At 36.8% G+C, this 14,520-nt stretch overlaps 1 protein-coding gene across 6 annotated transcripts in view; it reads right to left on the reverse strand.

The window, feature by feature from the left end:
• The window catches only part of KCNH7 (potassium voltage-gated channel subfamily H member 7), a 453,243-nt gene that overhangs the window by 99,411 nt on the left and 339,312 nt on the right, over positions 1 to 14,520 (reverse strand). The gene's annotated exons all lie outside the window — the stretch shown is intronic.

Here is a 14,520-nt window from a genome sequence, read left to right on the forward strand (position 1 = left end):
TATTACTTGACTAAGAAAACCTTCTTCTAGGAAACAATTGTGAGACCAATGTTTTGAGGAAGACACTTGAAGCACTCTGGCCTAGGAAAACTCTTAAATGGACATTGTTTCTTAGAGGGTTTACACAAGAGATCAATATGGCAGTAAGCCTGTTTCTCAAATATGAGTTGTGCAAGTAAGCTTTAACATGTTTTTATTTAAAAAACAAATACACTGCAATTAAAACATCATAAGAATATATAACTGAACCAGTTACCTCATTGAGAAATCTACAGAAAGAGTGATAACGTACAATAACAATGAGGAAATACAAACTCTAGGTCTCTACTGGGTTCTTTTTTCAGCTTTAACTTTACAGGCAGAATGGAAAGATTGGGCTACACCCATGTTTCCCAAATTTGCCTGATCTTAATAACGTGGGAGTAAAGGCTGCAAATGGAATGAGAATTGTTAAAAATTCACAATCCTCAGACTCCATTGAAAATTACTGAATTTCCAGGGGGTGGGAGGACACAGAGAGAGAGAGAGAGAGAGAGAGAGAGAGAGAGATTGAGATTTAGTTCCAGATGATTCCATTGATCAAAGAGTTTAAAAAAATAAACCAAAAACCTGGGCAAGATGATTTAAGTGTCCTTTAAATTTTAAAATTCTGTGAAGATTAATTGCTTTTTAATGAACTCTTTCAGAGCAAATGAGTTTTAGTGGGTTTATATCTAACTACATATTTTCCATTATAAATGAGATTAGCACAATACAGAGAAGTAGAGCTAAAGAGAAAAATATATTACTCACAATTTTACCACCAAGATAACCAATGAGACCTTTTATTTTATTTTACTTTCTTATTTGGGATTTCCTTCAAATTAGATTCCATGGTTGAATTCACTTCCTAACTCAAGGAACAGTCCACAGCTACTTAACATTACAAGACTGTGGGTTGCTTGGGTGTGTGAAAATGACATGTCTGCTCTGAATTTCCATACCAGATAAAAATACTTAATTCTCATCCTATGAAACATGAAAAATTTACTGCTTCTGCCCACTCTCATTAGGCAACCCACCTTGAACTATGTTTGCTCCAACCCCTAGGCCATGAGGGCAAAAGAATAAAGGAACTCTCTGTCCAGTGCTTCCTTTCTGCTCCAGAGTTTGACTTTAACCCAAGGCTTATACTGACTGGGGGGATAAAAATTGAACCACCTTGGCAACAAATAACTGCAATCTTTGTCTTGGTTGCCATAGCAACCAGGCTATTGCTATGTATGCTAAGCTAAATTATTTTTACCTGTCTATTCTGACCACTGGTATTTTACTTCTTTATTTCAAGCATCTATTTTCAATCTGGTTTCCTTGGCTGACAGAACTTTTAAAGGAAAGGGATATTTTTCCTCCTTTCATTTAAAAATGTCTGATGAATCTACAAAACCAAACAGGTGCTTTTTAAAAGCAATTTGTACATAAATGCTTGCTTTACAAACTATGGCTCTTAGTCAGTGGCTACCAGGGATGTTATTTCTTCATCATTTAGAATATAGGGAAGTATAACTTTTGAGCTAATTAAGACTTTTAAAACTGGAAAGAAACTTTCTTTTTCATTTTTATTATTATTTTTTTTTTTTGGCGGGCCTCTCACTGTTGTGGCCTCTCCCGTTGCGGAGGACAGGCTCTGGACGCGCAGGCTCAGCAGCCATGGCTCACGGGCCCAGCCGCTCTGCGGCATGTGGGATCCTCCCGGACCGGGGCACGAACCCGTGTCCCCTGCATCGGCAGGTGGACTCTCGACCACTGCGCCACCAGGGAAGCCCAAGAAACTTTATTTTAATTTCAAATATGTCAGCAAGTGATGAATTTTGATGTGCATATAGTAATTAGTGAAAATAGAAAATTAATCTCTTACTTTTTTAAATTGCACACGTGTTTTCAAAATAACATCCTTATTTTACGTTTAATATGCATATAGCACACAACATGTTTGCAGTAGTCAATTGCTACTTACATGTCTATAGTTTTTATCTTTTCCTCATCATTCACTAGATTATATATTTATTTGCCCAGAGAGGACTAGAAGACATAATCCAGGATCTCAAAGATCAAAGCTTTGCATTCAATCAAAGGCCCCCAAAGGCAAGGACGTTGACTTATATATTTTTGTATCACCATTGTACATAACACTTTGACTTACATTTAGTAAGCACTCACAAAGATTGAATCAATAATTATCCTGATGAATGTGCTTTACTCCTACTTGCAGTACCCACATATATTGTTTTTCATTTCAATTTGCATGTATAGACATAGACCAAATCCAGAATAGGAGGAAAATATTGGATGGTGATTTCTGTTTTGCTGAACGAAGTTTGATGGTATTCTATAAATAATAGTAAGCTAATAGATGCAAAATTAATGTCACATTAAATTGGAAGTGTTCAGAGGCAATTTGGGACTCCCGCATTGCATTTCAAATTTAATTTGGAATTTTGTGTTTGTTACTATTTCTGGCAGTTCAAGATGATCTGTACAGTTTTACTGAGGTTTGCAGGATACTTAGTTTAGGCAAAAAATGAAGTTTAGGAAAACATTTAAATCATACTATAGAAGTATTGTGAATGTTGTTTTTTTTAATTTCAAGAGTGAAGAATCAATGAGGCTTTATAAAAATAACTGTTGAAAAAATAGACTTTTCAATTAAGTGTTATTTTTAATTCATGACTGTGGTATTGTGATTTATAATAAGAAATATATATTTGTTCTTAGTCCCCATTCCTGGCACAGAACTCTTAAATCTTTGGAATTTCCTAAATGCTGAGAGAGAAAAGGTATCTTTTGCTATGTCAGTGAGATAACTTTTGGAAAGCTTTTAAGTCAACTAAGGATGGGGGTTGGTCAACAGTGGAATCAACCTCTTGATTAAATGGTTGGAACTGTCAGTCCCACTCCTGACCTCCAGGGAGAGGAGAAGGGCTGGAGGTTGAAACCATAGACAATAGCCATGAATTCATTAATCATGCCTATGTAATGAAGCCTCAATAAAAACCCTAAAAGGAGGGGGTTCTGAGAGCTTCCAGGCTGGTGAAACAGAACTCTTCCTTGTGCAGTCATGCTGGGCCCAAGCACTACAGGGACATAAGCTCCTTCGTTCAGGATCTCGCCCTATGTATCTCTTCATTCTGCTGTTGATTTGTATCCTTTAATATCTTCTGTAATACATTGGTAATCTAGTGAGTAAACAGGTTTCCTGAATTCTGTGAGTCTCTAGCAAATTAATCTAACTGAAGGAGGGCGTCATGGCAACCTTCAATTTAAAGCCAGTTGGTCAGAAGCACAGGTATTGCAATTGACATCTGAAGTGGGGGGCAGTCTTGAGGGACTGAGCCTCTAATCTCTGGCCTCTGAGGCTATCTCTGGGTAGATAGTGTCAGAATTGAGTTGAATTGTAGAACACGCAGCTGGTGTCAGAGTCTGAATTGGAGTCATAATTAAAATGACATTATTATTGAAAAGTATTTTTAATTTGTAGTTGCATCTAGAAGATATTTTTTAATACTGAAATGGAAGAAAATTTAGGAATAAGTTTATCTAGTTTGAGGGAAACTACAGAAAGCATTAAGAAAGTTTGTACTATTTACCTGAGATGATATATAATTTCTTTAGCTTTATTGAAGTATAATTGATATACACAAATTACACACATTTATAATTTTAAACATTAGCTAATAATATGAAATCAACGCTATCTCTCCATTACAAATCAATCTCCATTTCTAAAGAAGTACTGAATTACAAATATTGTTTTGGATTTCTGTCAAAAGTAAGTATAAATTGAGAACACTGAATCACATGAAGAGATAATAAGCATATTTACAATGGACAAAGTTCAGTGAAAAGTGAAAAGCTAATACTTTGAGCTCTTTATGTCAGCAATATCAGTGTAATTTTGCTTTTCCTGCATCCAAGTGGCATGACAACAATAAAAAACAATTTCCATCCTAATCAAAAATTAGCTTAAGAAAAATGGGATATGGGGAGACCTTCAAGATGGTGGAGGAGTAAGACATAGAGATCACCTTCCTCCCCACAAATACATTAGAAATACATCTACATGTGGAACAACTCCTCAGAACATCTACTGAATGCTGCAGAAGAGCTCAGACTCCCCAAAAGGCAAGAAACTGCCCATGTACCTGGCCGTGTGGCTGACAGGGTATTTGTGCTCCAGCTGGGGGTCAGGCCTGTGCCTCTGATGTGGGAGAGCCAAGTTCAGGACATTGATCCACCAGAGACCTCCCAGCTCCATGTACTAACAAACGGTGAAAGCTCTCGTTGATATTTCCATCTTAATGCTAAGACCCACCTCCACTCAACGACCAGCAAGCTACAGTGCTGGACACCTACTGCCAAACAACTAGCAAGACAGGAACACAACCCCACACATTAGCAGAGAGGCTGCCTAAAATCATAATAAGGTCACAGACATCCCAAAACACACCACGGGGCACGGTCCTGCCCATCAGAAAGACAAGATCCAGCCTCATCCACCAAAACACAGGCACCAGTCCCCTCCAATAGGAAACCTACACAACCGACTGAAACAATCTTAGACACTCGGGGCAGACACCAGAAACAACGGGAACTATGAACCTTCAGCCTGTGAAAAGGAGACCCCAAACACAGTAAGTTAAGCAAAATGAGAAGACAGAGAAACACACAGCAGATGAAGGAGCAAAGTAAAAACCCACCAAACCAAACAAATGAAGAGGAAATAGGCAGTCTACCTGCAAAATAATTCAGAGTAATGATAGTAAAGAGCATCCAAAATCTTGGAAATAGAATGGAGAAAATGCAAGAAACATTTAAGAAGGACCTAGAAGAACTAAAGAGCAAACAAACAATGATGAACAACACAATACATGAAATTAAAAATTCTCTAGAAGGAAACAATAACAGAATAACTGAGGCAGAAGAATGGATAAGTGACTTGGAAGATAAAATAGTGGAAATAACTCCCACAGAGCAGCATAAAGAAAAAAGAAGGAAAAGAACTGAGGACAGCCTCAGAGACCTCTGGGACAACATTAAACACACCAACGTTCGAATTATAGGTGTTCCAGAAGAAGAAGAGAAAAAGAAAGGGACTGAGAAAATATTTGAAGAGCTTGTAGTTGAAAACTTTGCTAACATGGGAAAGGAAATGGTTAATCAAGTCCAGGAAGCGCAGAGAGTCCCATACAGGATAAATCCAAGGAGAAACATGACAAGACACATTAATCAAACTATCAAAAATTAAATACAAAGAAAAAATATTAAAAGCAGCAAGGGAAAACAACAAATAACATACAAGGGAATCCACACAAGGTTAACAGCTAATCTCTCAGCAGAAACTCTGCAAGACAAAGGGGCGTGGCAGGACATATTTAAAGTGATGAAAGGGGAAAAACCTACAATCAAGATTACTCTACACAGCAAGGATCTCATTCATATTCTACAGAGAAATTAAAAGCTTTACACACAAGCAAAAGCTAAGAGAATTCAGCACCACCAAACCAGCTTCACAACTAATGCTAAAGAAACTTCTCTAGGCAAGAAGCACAAAAGAAGGAAAAGGCCTACAATAACAAACCAAAAACAATTAAGAAAATGGTAATAGGAACATACATATTGATAACTACCTTAAACATAAATGGATTAAATGTTCCAACCAAAAGATATACACTGGCTGAATGGATACAAAAACAAGATCCATATATATGCTGTCTACAAGAGACCCACTTCAGACCTAGGGACACATACAGACTGAGAGTGAGGGGATGGAAAAAGATATTCCATGCAAATGGAAATCAAAAAAAAGCTGGAGCAGCAATTCTCATATCACACATAATAGACTTTAAAATAAAGACTATTGCAAGAGACAAAGAAGGATACTACATAATGATCAAGGGATCGATCCAAGAAGAAGATATAACAATTGTAAATATTTATGCACCCAACATAGGAGCACCTCAATACATAAGGCAGATGCTAACAGCCATAAAAGGGGAAATTGAGAGTAACACAATCATAGTAGGGGACTTTAACACCCCACTTTCACCAAAGGACAGAACATCCAAAATGAAAATAAATAAGGAAACACAAGCTTTAAATGATACATTAAACAAGATTGACTTAATTGATATTTACAGGACATTCCATCCCAAAACAACAGAATACGCTTTCTTCTCAAGTGCTCATGGAACACTTTCCAGGATAGATCATATCTTGGGTCACAAATCAAGCCTTGGTAAATTTAAGAAAATTGCAATCGTATCAAGTATTTTTTCTGACCACCACGCTATGAGACCAGATATCAATAACAGGAAAAAAATCTGTAGAAAATACAAACACATGGAGGCTAAACAATACACTACTAAGTAACCAAGAGATCACTGAAGAAATCAAAGAGGAAATAAAATACCTAGAAACAAATGATAATGAAAACACGATGACCCCAAACCTATGGGATGCAGCAAAAGCAGTTCTAGGAGGGAAGTGTATAGCAATAAAATCCTACCTCAAGAAACAAGAAACACCTCAAATAGACAACCTAACTTTACACCTAAAGCAATTAGAGAAAGAAGAACAAAAAAATCACAACGTTAGCAGAAGGAAAGAAATCATAAAGATCAGAGCAGAAATAAGTGAAAAAGAAATGAAGGAAACAACAGCAAAGATCAATAAAACTAAAAGCTGGTTCTTTGAGAAGATAAAAAAAGTTGATAAACCATTACTAGACTCATCAAGAAAAAAAGGGAGAAGACACAAATCAATAGAATTAGAAATGAAAAAGGAGAAGTAACAACTGACACTGCAGAAATACAAAGGATCATGAGAGATTACTACAAGCAAGTATATGACAATAAAATGGACCACCTGGGAGAAATGGTATCATTCTTAGAAAAGCACAACTTTCCGAGACTGAACAAGGAAGAAATAGAAAATATAAACAGACCAATCATAAGCACTGAAATTAAGACTGTGATTAAAAATCTTCCAACAAACAAAAGCCCAGGACCGATGGCTTCACAGGTGAATTCTATCAAACATTTAGAGAAGAGCTAACACCTATCCTTCTCAAACTCTTCCAAAATATAGCAGAGGGAGGAACACTCCCAAACTCATTTTACGAAGCCACCATCACCTAGATATCAAAACCAGACAAAGATGTCACCAAGAAAGAAAACTACAGGCCAATTTCACTGATGAACATAGATGCAAAAATCCTCAACAAAATATTAGCAAACAGAATCCAACAGCACATTGAAAGGAGCATACACCATGATCAAGTGGAGTTTACCCCAGGAATGAAAGGATTCTTCAATATATGCAAATCAATCAATGTGATAGACCATATCAACAAACTGAAGGATAAAAACCATATGATCATCTCAATAGATGCAGAAAAACTTTCGACAAAATTGAATACCCATTTATGATAAAAACCCTCCAGAAAGTAGGCATAGAGGGTACTTACCTCAACATAATAAAAGCCATATATGACAGACCCACAGTCAACATCGTTCCCAATGGTGAAAAACTGAAACCATTTCCTCTAAGATCAGGAACAAGACAAGGTTGTCCACTATCACCACTATTATTCAATATAGTTTTGGAAGTTTTAGCCACAGCAATCAGAGAAGAAAACGAAATAAAAGGAATACAAATTGGAAAAGAAGAAGTAAAGCTGTCACTGCAGATGAGATGATACTATACATAGATTATCCTAAAGACGCTACCAGAAAACTACTAGAGCTAATCAATGAATGTGGTAAAGTAGCAAGATACAAAATTAATGCACAGAAATCTCTTGCATTCCTATACACTAATGATGAAAAATCTGAAAGAGAAATTAAGGAAACACTTCCATTTACCATTGCAACAAAAAGAATAAATACCTAGGAATAAACCTACCTAAGGAGACAAAAGACCTGTATGCAGAAAACTATAAGACACTGATGAAAGAAATTAAAGATGGTACAAAGAGATGGAGAGATATACCATGGTGTTGGATAGGAGGAATCCACTTTATGAAATTGACTATTTTACCCAAAGCAATCTACAGATTGCAATCGCTATCAAACTACCAATGGCATTTTTCACAGAACTAGAACAGAAAATTTCACAGTTTGTATGGAAACACAAAAGACCCCGAATAGCTGAAGCAATCTGGAGAAAGAAAAGCAGAGCTGGAGGAATCAGGCTCCCTGGCTTCAGAATATACTACAAAGTTACAGTAATCAAGACAGTATGGTACTGGCACAAAAACAGAAATATAGATCAATGGAACAGGATAGAAAGCCCAGAGATAAACCCACACACATATGGTCACCTTATTTTTGATAAAGGAGGGAAGAATATACAATGGAGAAAAGACAGCCTCTTCAATAAGTGGTGCTGGGAAATCTGGACAGCTAAATGTAAAAGAATGAAATCAGAACACTCCCTGACACCATACACGAAAATAAAAACCAAAATGGATTAAAGACCTAAATGTAAGGCCAGACATTATAAAACTCTGAGAGCAAAACATAGGCAGAACACTCTATGACATTAATCACAGCAGCAAGATCCTTTTTGACCCGCCTCATAGAGAAATGGAAATAAAAACAAAAATAAAGGAATGGGACCTAATGAAACTCAAAAGCTTTTGCACAGCAAAGGAAACCATAAACAAGATGAAAAGAGAACCCTCAGGATGGGAGTAAATATTTGCAAATGAAACAACGGACAAAGGATTAATCTCCAAAATTTATAAGCAACTCATGCAGCTCAATATCAAAAAAACAAACAACCCAATCCAAAAATGGGCAGAAGACCTAAATAGACATTTCTCCAAAGATATACAGATTGCCAACAAACACATGAAAGGATGCTCAACATCACTAATCATTAGAGAAGTGCAAATCAGAACTACAGTGAGGTATCACCTCACGCCAGTCAGAATGGCCATCATCAAAAAATCTACAAACAATAAATGCTGGAGAGGGTGTGGAGAAAAGGGAACCCTCTTGCACTGTTGGTCAGAATGTAAATTGATATAGCCACTATGGAGAACAGTATGGAAGTTCCTTAAAAAACTAAAAATAGAACTACCATATGACCCAGCAATCTCACTACTGGACATATACCCTGACAAAACCATAATTCAAAGAGAGTCATGTACCACAATATTCACTGAGCTCTATTTACAGTAGCCAGGACATGGAAGCAACCTAAGTGTCCATCAACAGATAAATGGATAAAGAAGACGTAGCACATATATACAATGGAATATTAGCCATAAAACGAAATGATATTGAGTTATCTGGAGTGAGGTGGATGGACCTAGAGTCTGTCATACAGAGTGAAGTAAGTCAGAAATAGAAAAACACATACCGTATGCTAACACATATATATGGAATCTAAAAAAAAAAAGAAGTTTCTGAAGAACCTAGGGGCAGGACAGCAATAAAGACGCAGACATAGAGAATGGACATGGGGAGAGGGAAGGGTAAGCTGGGACGAAGTGAGAGAGTGACATGGACTTATATATACTACCAAATGTCAAATAGATAGCTAGTGTGAAGCACAGCTGCATAACACAGGGAGATAAGCTCGGTGCTTTGTGACCACCTAGAGATATGGGATAAGGAGGGTGGGAGGGAGATGTAAGAGGGAGGAGATATGAGGATATATGTATATGTATAGCTGATTGACTTTGTTATAAAGCAGAAACTAACACACCACTGTAAAGAAATTATACTGCAATAAAGATGTTAAACAAAAAAAAGAAAAGTGGGATATGAACTTAAACAAGAGATAATGCATCCTTAATGATGTCTTTGTTCAGCTGTTTTTTGCAGAGTTTGAGGAGTTTTAGAGAAAATATACCACATTCTCTTCCTAATTTCTGTAGACTCACTTCTCTAATCAGTTACTAGTAAACATTTAGATTAGGATATTTTGCCATACAGCCAAATGTTACAGGTATTTCCCAACGCCATGCTAACTTCTGAGTAGATTTAGGGGACAGATAGGAAAACAAAACAGAATTAGAGGATGTACTTTAGAGATTAAGATCTTCACTCTTTGAGTCAGGTGATCTTGGTCTGAAGCCCACTTTCACCATCTATTGTGTGACCTAGGTAAGTTGCTTCCTTCTTCCTAAGCTTGATTCCTCTTCTATGAACTAGAGATGATAATAATAGTACCAACTCATAGGAGTGTTATGTGGATTAAAATTGATAATCTGTTAAACCACTTAGCATAGGGCCTGGCACATAGTAAATGCTCAATCAGTGTCACCTATTATTAAATCTATCATAATTCTATTTTCATGACAATAATATACTTAAATAAATCCCAGATAATGGGAATTTATTTTAGGTTTAAGGTTCTATGTAGATTTCAAAATTATATGGCCTTTTAAACATTCAGAAATTTCTCTCTTGTGACCTAAGTGTCTTAGTGATTACTCCTGAAACTAATGATTTTGAGTATTCTCCTTAGTAAAGCTATAAGAAAACTATAGTTGTGGACTAGTAGTAATTCTTTTCTTCATCATATGTCTTTCTGATGACCACAATATGGGTTTCTATTAAGTTCAATAGACATTCCCTTTAAGTAGTAAAATAATAAGTTGCATAATTATTTGCTCATAATTTGGCCAGTACTGTATATAAAGGAAACTCAAACTACCTTTAGTTTCATAATATGATCTTGTAGTACTTATTATATTAGCATTTGCAAATGCTATTATTATATGTTGCTGTAATATTTTTCTCCAAGTAGTTTATAACCCCTTGAGTACTGGTACTAGGTTTTATACTTCTGTGTTTCTAGAGCCTACCCAGCATATAATGTGCATTTATTAAGTGTGTGTGTGTGTTTGTGTGTGTGTGTGTGATGTTGTTAGTCTGAATTCTTATCTTCATCTACACAATGGGCCACTGTTGTTTTGTTTTCCTTCCTTAGAGCCCTTCCTTCCCTGCTGCTTTTTTCTGGTGTGGTCCGCAGTCAAGGGTTATACTTCTTCCACCACAAGGCTGAGCACAGGACTCAAGCTGGCCAATCAGAGTCCACTATCTTGGGAATTGATATGGACACTGGTGGAGAGAAAGCCTTTCCCGTCAGATCACCAACTGTGAGTATTAGGTAAGACAGGAGAGTCTAAGGACCTTGCTTCCATCAGATGTAGCATGAAGTCAATACAGAAGAAAGCAAGGCTGAGAGGAGAGAATGTCATCAGCTGTTCAAACAATGAATGTAGCTGTGGCCCAAAGCAGACCTGCCGCTGCACTTTTCGGTTATGTGACCCTATAAGCTGACCCTCCTCCTTTCATTTTTTGCTTAAAGTGGTTTCACTCAGGCTTCTATTACTTGCATTCTTTTACAGCACTGACTGATACAGCCTTATGTGACTGGCCAATAAAGATTTGAAACCCACAATGCCGTCTTCTTAAACCTTCTGACATTCTTATGCCTATCTAGGGAGAGTGATCTAGTACAACATTTGTAAGAGCTGAATGTGACAATAAAATGATACATTTTATCCTAAAGCTCAGCATAACATCTGAACTAGAACTAGCCTCAGAAATAATGAAATCATATGAGTGCAAAAGTTTGGTTTACTTTTATTTAAAAGGGGGCAGATATAGCCAAGAATTTGATCCTTTACTGAGAAATGCAATCGCATGGTGAAAGCAGATCTTTACTCTTCACCCACACATTTCTTCCAATTCATTGTTTTCTCTCCATCACTCCACTGGAATTTGGTAGTAATTATCCAACCAAGGCCCCACTTCCCCAAAGTGGACCCTACTACACATTTGCCTGTACCAGGTGGATTGTAGTTAAGGAAAAAAAACTCCACATCCTCTGAAAGTTATTTCCTACTTCCTTCAATGAATAGAGAAGGTCAGATGGAATATGACATAAAGAGCTGATGCATGCAGAAGTTTGGCCTCCATGATGATTTGGGTGAAGTATAAGAAACTGTAGGAAAACTTTGGGGCTTTGTTGTGGGCCTCAGTGTCCCTCAGTGGTAAGTAATAGTTTTAAACATTTTTTAAAATGTTAAAACAAGTATTATAATGTTATGGAGCTAAATATGAAAGTCACAGGGATTTTAAAGAGAAAGCATGAGACCTTAAAAGAATGCTCACCTTTTGATGGCAGCTGTTGCATTTTACTCAAACCCCGAAGGCACTTGAGGAGAAAGTATTGAAGAACCATCTAGAGAGGAAAGTTCCAGCAGCTCTCCAATCTGTAACAAGCCCCTGCCCAGCCTAGCAACTCCCTGGCTCAAGAACCTACTTGTTATGAGAAGGCACTTGGACTTTTGTGCCTCTACAAATTTGTTCTTGCTGTTTTCTCTACCTGGGATTCTCACCCCTTCCCTTGTCTGCTTGGTCAACTTCTCTTGCCTTCCTTCCTTCAGTAAACGTTCATGAACTCTACTCTGCCAGGTGTTTTACTAGGTCATGGCAGGGTGTAGATAAAAGGATCCTGCAGCAATAGTGCGGAGGGCCAGGAGAAGTCATACAAGAACATTAATAAACAGAATAATTGTTGATGTTGCTTGCCATGTACATAGCACCTTGATGAACACTTTCCACACATTATTCTATTTAATTCTTATATCAACACTGAGAAATAAGTTTTGCCATTACTAAAACTTGCCTCAATGTCACAATAAATGACTTAGCCAGAAATAAAGCACAAGTGCATGCGACTCTGAGTTATGCTTTTAAACATCACTCACTACCCGGTTTGATAAGTAACCTTCTGGATCCATCTTAAATGTCCCATCTCATCTGTTTTTCTTCTCTGAAAATTCCTCCCTTAAAGTATAATTACTTTCCCTCGACCTGTGTTCCTGTTTTCTTTAACACCATGATTTCGTTAGGGCTATTTGTATAAATGTTTCCTCTCACCAGGCTCAGAAAGTCCCAGTACAGGTGCCACCTCTGACCCATGTGTACATTCATCTCCTCCTGGCACAGTGGACCTGCTGAATGTGGCAGGATAAGGTAGGCCCAAGCTCATGAAAACTTTGCAAAGATCAAACTTGGCTGCCCACAGGCCTTAGGTATGTTTTGTTTGGTCTATAAAAGCATTTTGAATTAGTTTGCCAACTTTTAGAAATAAAGAGTTTATCTTAAATTCTGGATTTCTAGATTCTTTTTAAAATTGGAAGATTTGAAAACATTGGTCAAGCATTCTTGCATGACCACAGTTAGCTGGAGCTGAGTGGCAGCCATCTGCTTGGGAGGAACTCTGGGCTCTGTAAGTCCCCGTAGCCCCTACCATGCCTGCTGTGCTACCATGAGTACTGTACTCACTTACGCTACTGGCAGGACCCTGAACCTAATATCTGCAACCTGTCTACTGTTCTATTTCTAAAGTCTCTTACTTTCTATATATCCATATGATGATTATGGTCTACAAATAATATAAGTTTTGAGTTAATTGCAAGTAAAATTCAAAGCTGTCAAAACGGTGTCAGTACAACACAAATAACAGTAGACTATTCATTTACCACTGTTAGGCCCAGTTTACTAAGTATAAGTTAAGAAAAACAAAATGCCAAGGGTAGAAAGACTCATTACTACATAAATATCAAAATATATATTTGAGTATGGCATGTATAATCTCTCATCTCAAATAAATAGAGACTACTCAGGTCTATTTACAACTGACTCATGGTCTTTACATAGCTATTTTAGCTCACATTTAAGACATTATTTACAAACTATTATAGTGTTGTTTGTAGTGATTACAATTACAAAAAACTTTATTAATGTAAAATCTTAAATACTTGGGATAGAGATTGGGGTCAAGTTTATCTTTATATTGTGACTGTTTATAAAAAGATTTGCTAAGCAAATATACTAGGTTAAATTGTTTGTAAAAAAACAAAAACTGTTTACTTGGCACAAATTTTAGACTCATGAATTCCCAACAATGTAAGTGCATTGTAAGCAAAAGCTGGGTACTGCTTAGGTTGGTATTTTGATATAATAAATACAAATCATTTTTCTCTATTCTTTAAAACAGGACTCTTGCTAGACAGTACCTTTTTACCCTAGTTCAACTTGCAATATTTTTTAAAAAAACAATAAAATATTGTTCCTGTGAAATATATTGTTTCATTCTGACTTTGCATCAACTCAGACAGTTCTTTTCCCCAATTCCACTGACTTATACCTGACTCTACTTAGTAGTGTAAGTGCAAAAAGAGGGCCACAGTTAACAGTAAATCCCAATTAGTTGCCTAAACCTTCGATAGACACATCCATTATATTAAAAAAAAACATGCTTTAATAATGCAAGAGTTGGCAGCAAAACAATAAATGCCCAAACATGATGAATAGCTGGTTAACCACTTCTACAACAAAAGGAACAAGAAAACCAAGCCAGCCCATTTTTGCTTAGTCTTGTAATAGATAAAATCATAGTCTGTAGTTTTATTTATCTATTACATTAGAGGGTCACCCAACATCTGAGATA

The sequence above is a fragment of the Mesoplodon densirostris genome, chromosome 8, assembly GCF_025265405.1.
Source record: "Mesoplodon densirostris isolate mMesDen1 chromosome 8, mMesDen1 primary haplotype, whole genome shotgun sequence".
Classification (NCBI taxonomy): domain Eukaryota; kingdom Metazoa; phylum Chordata; class Mammalia; order Artiodactyla; family Ziphiidae; genus Mesoplodon; species Mesoplodon densirostris.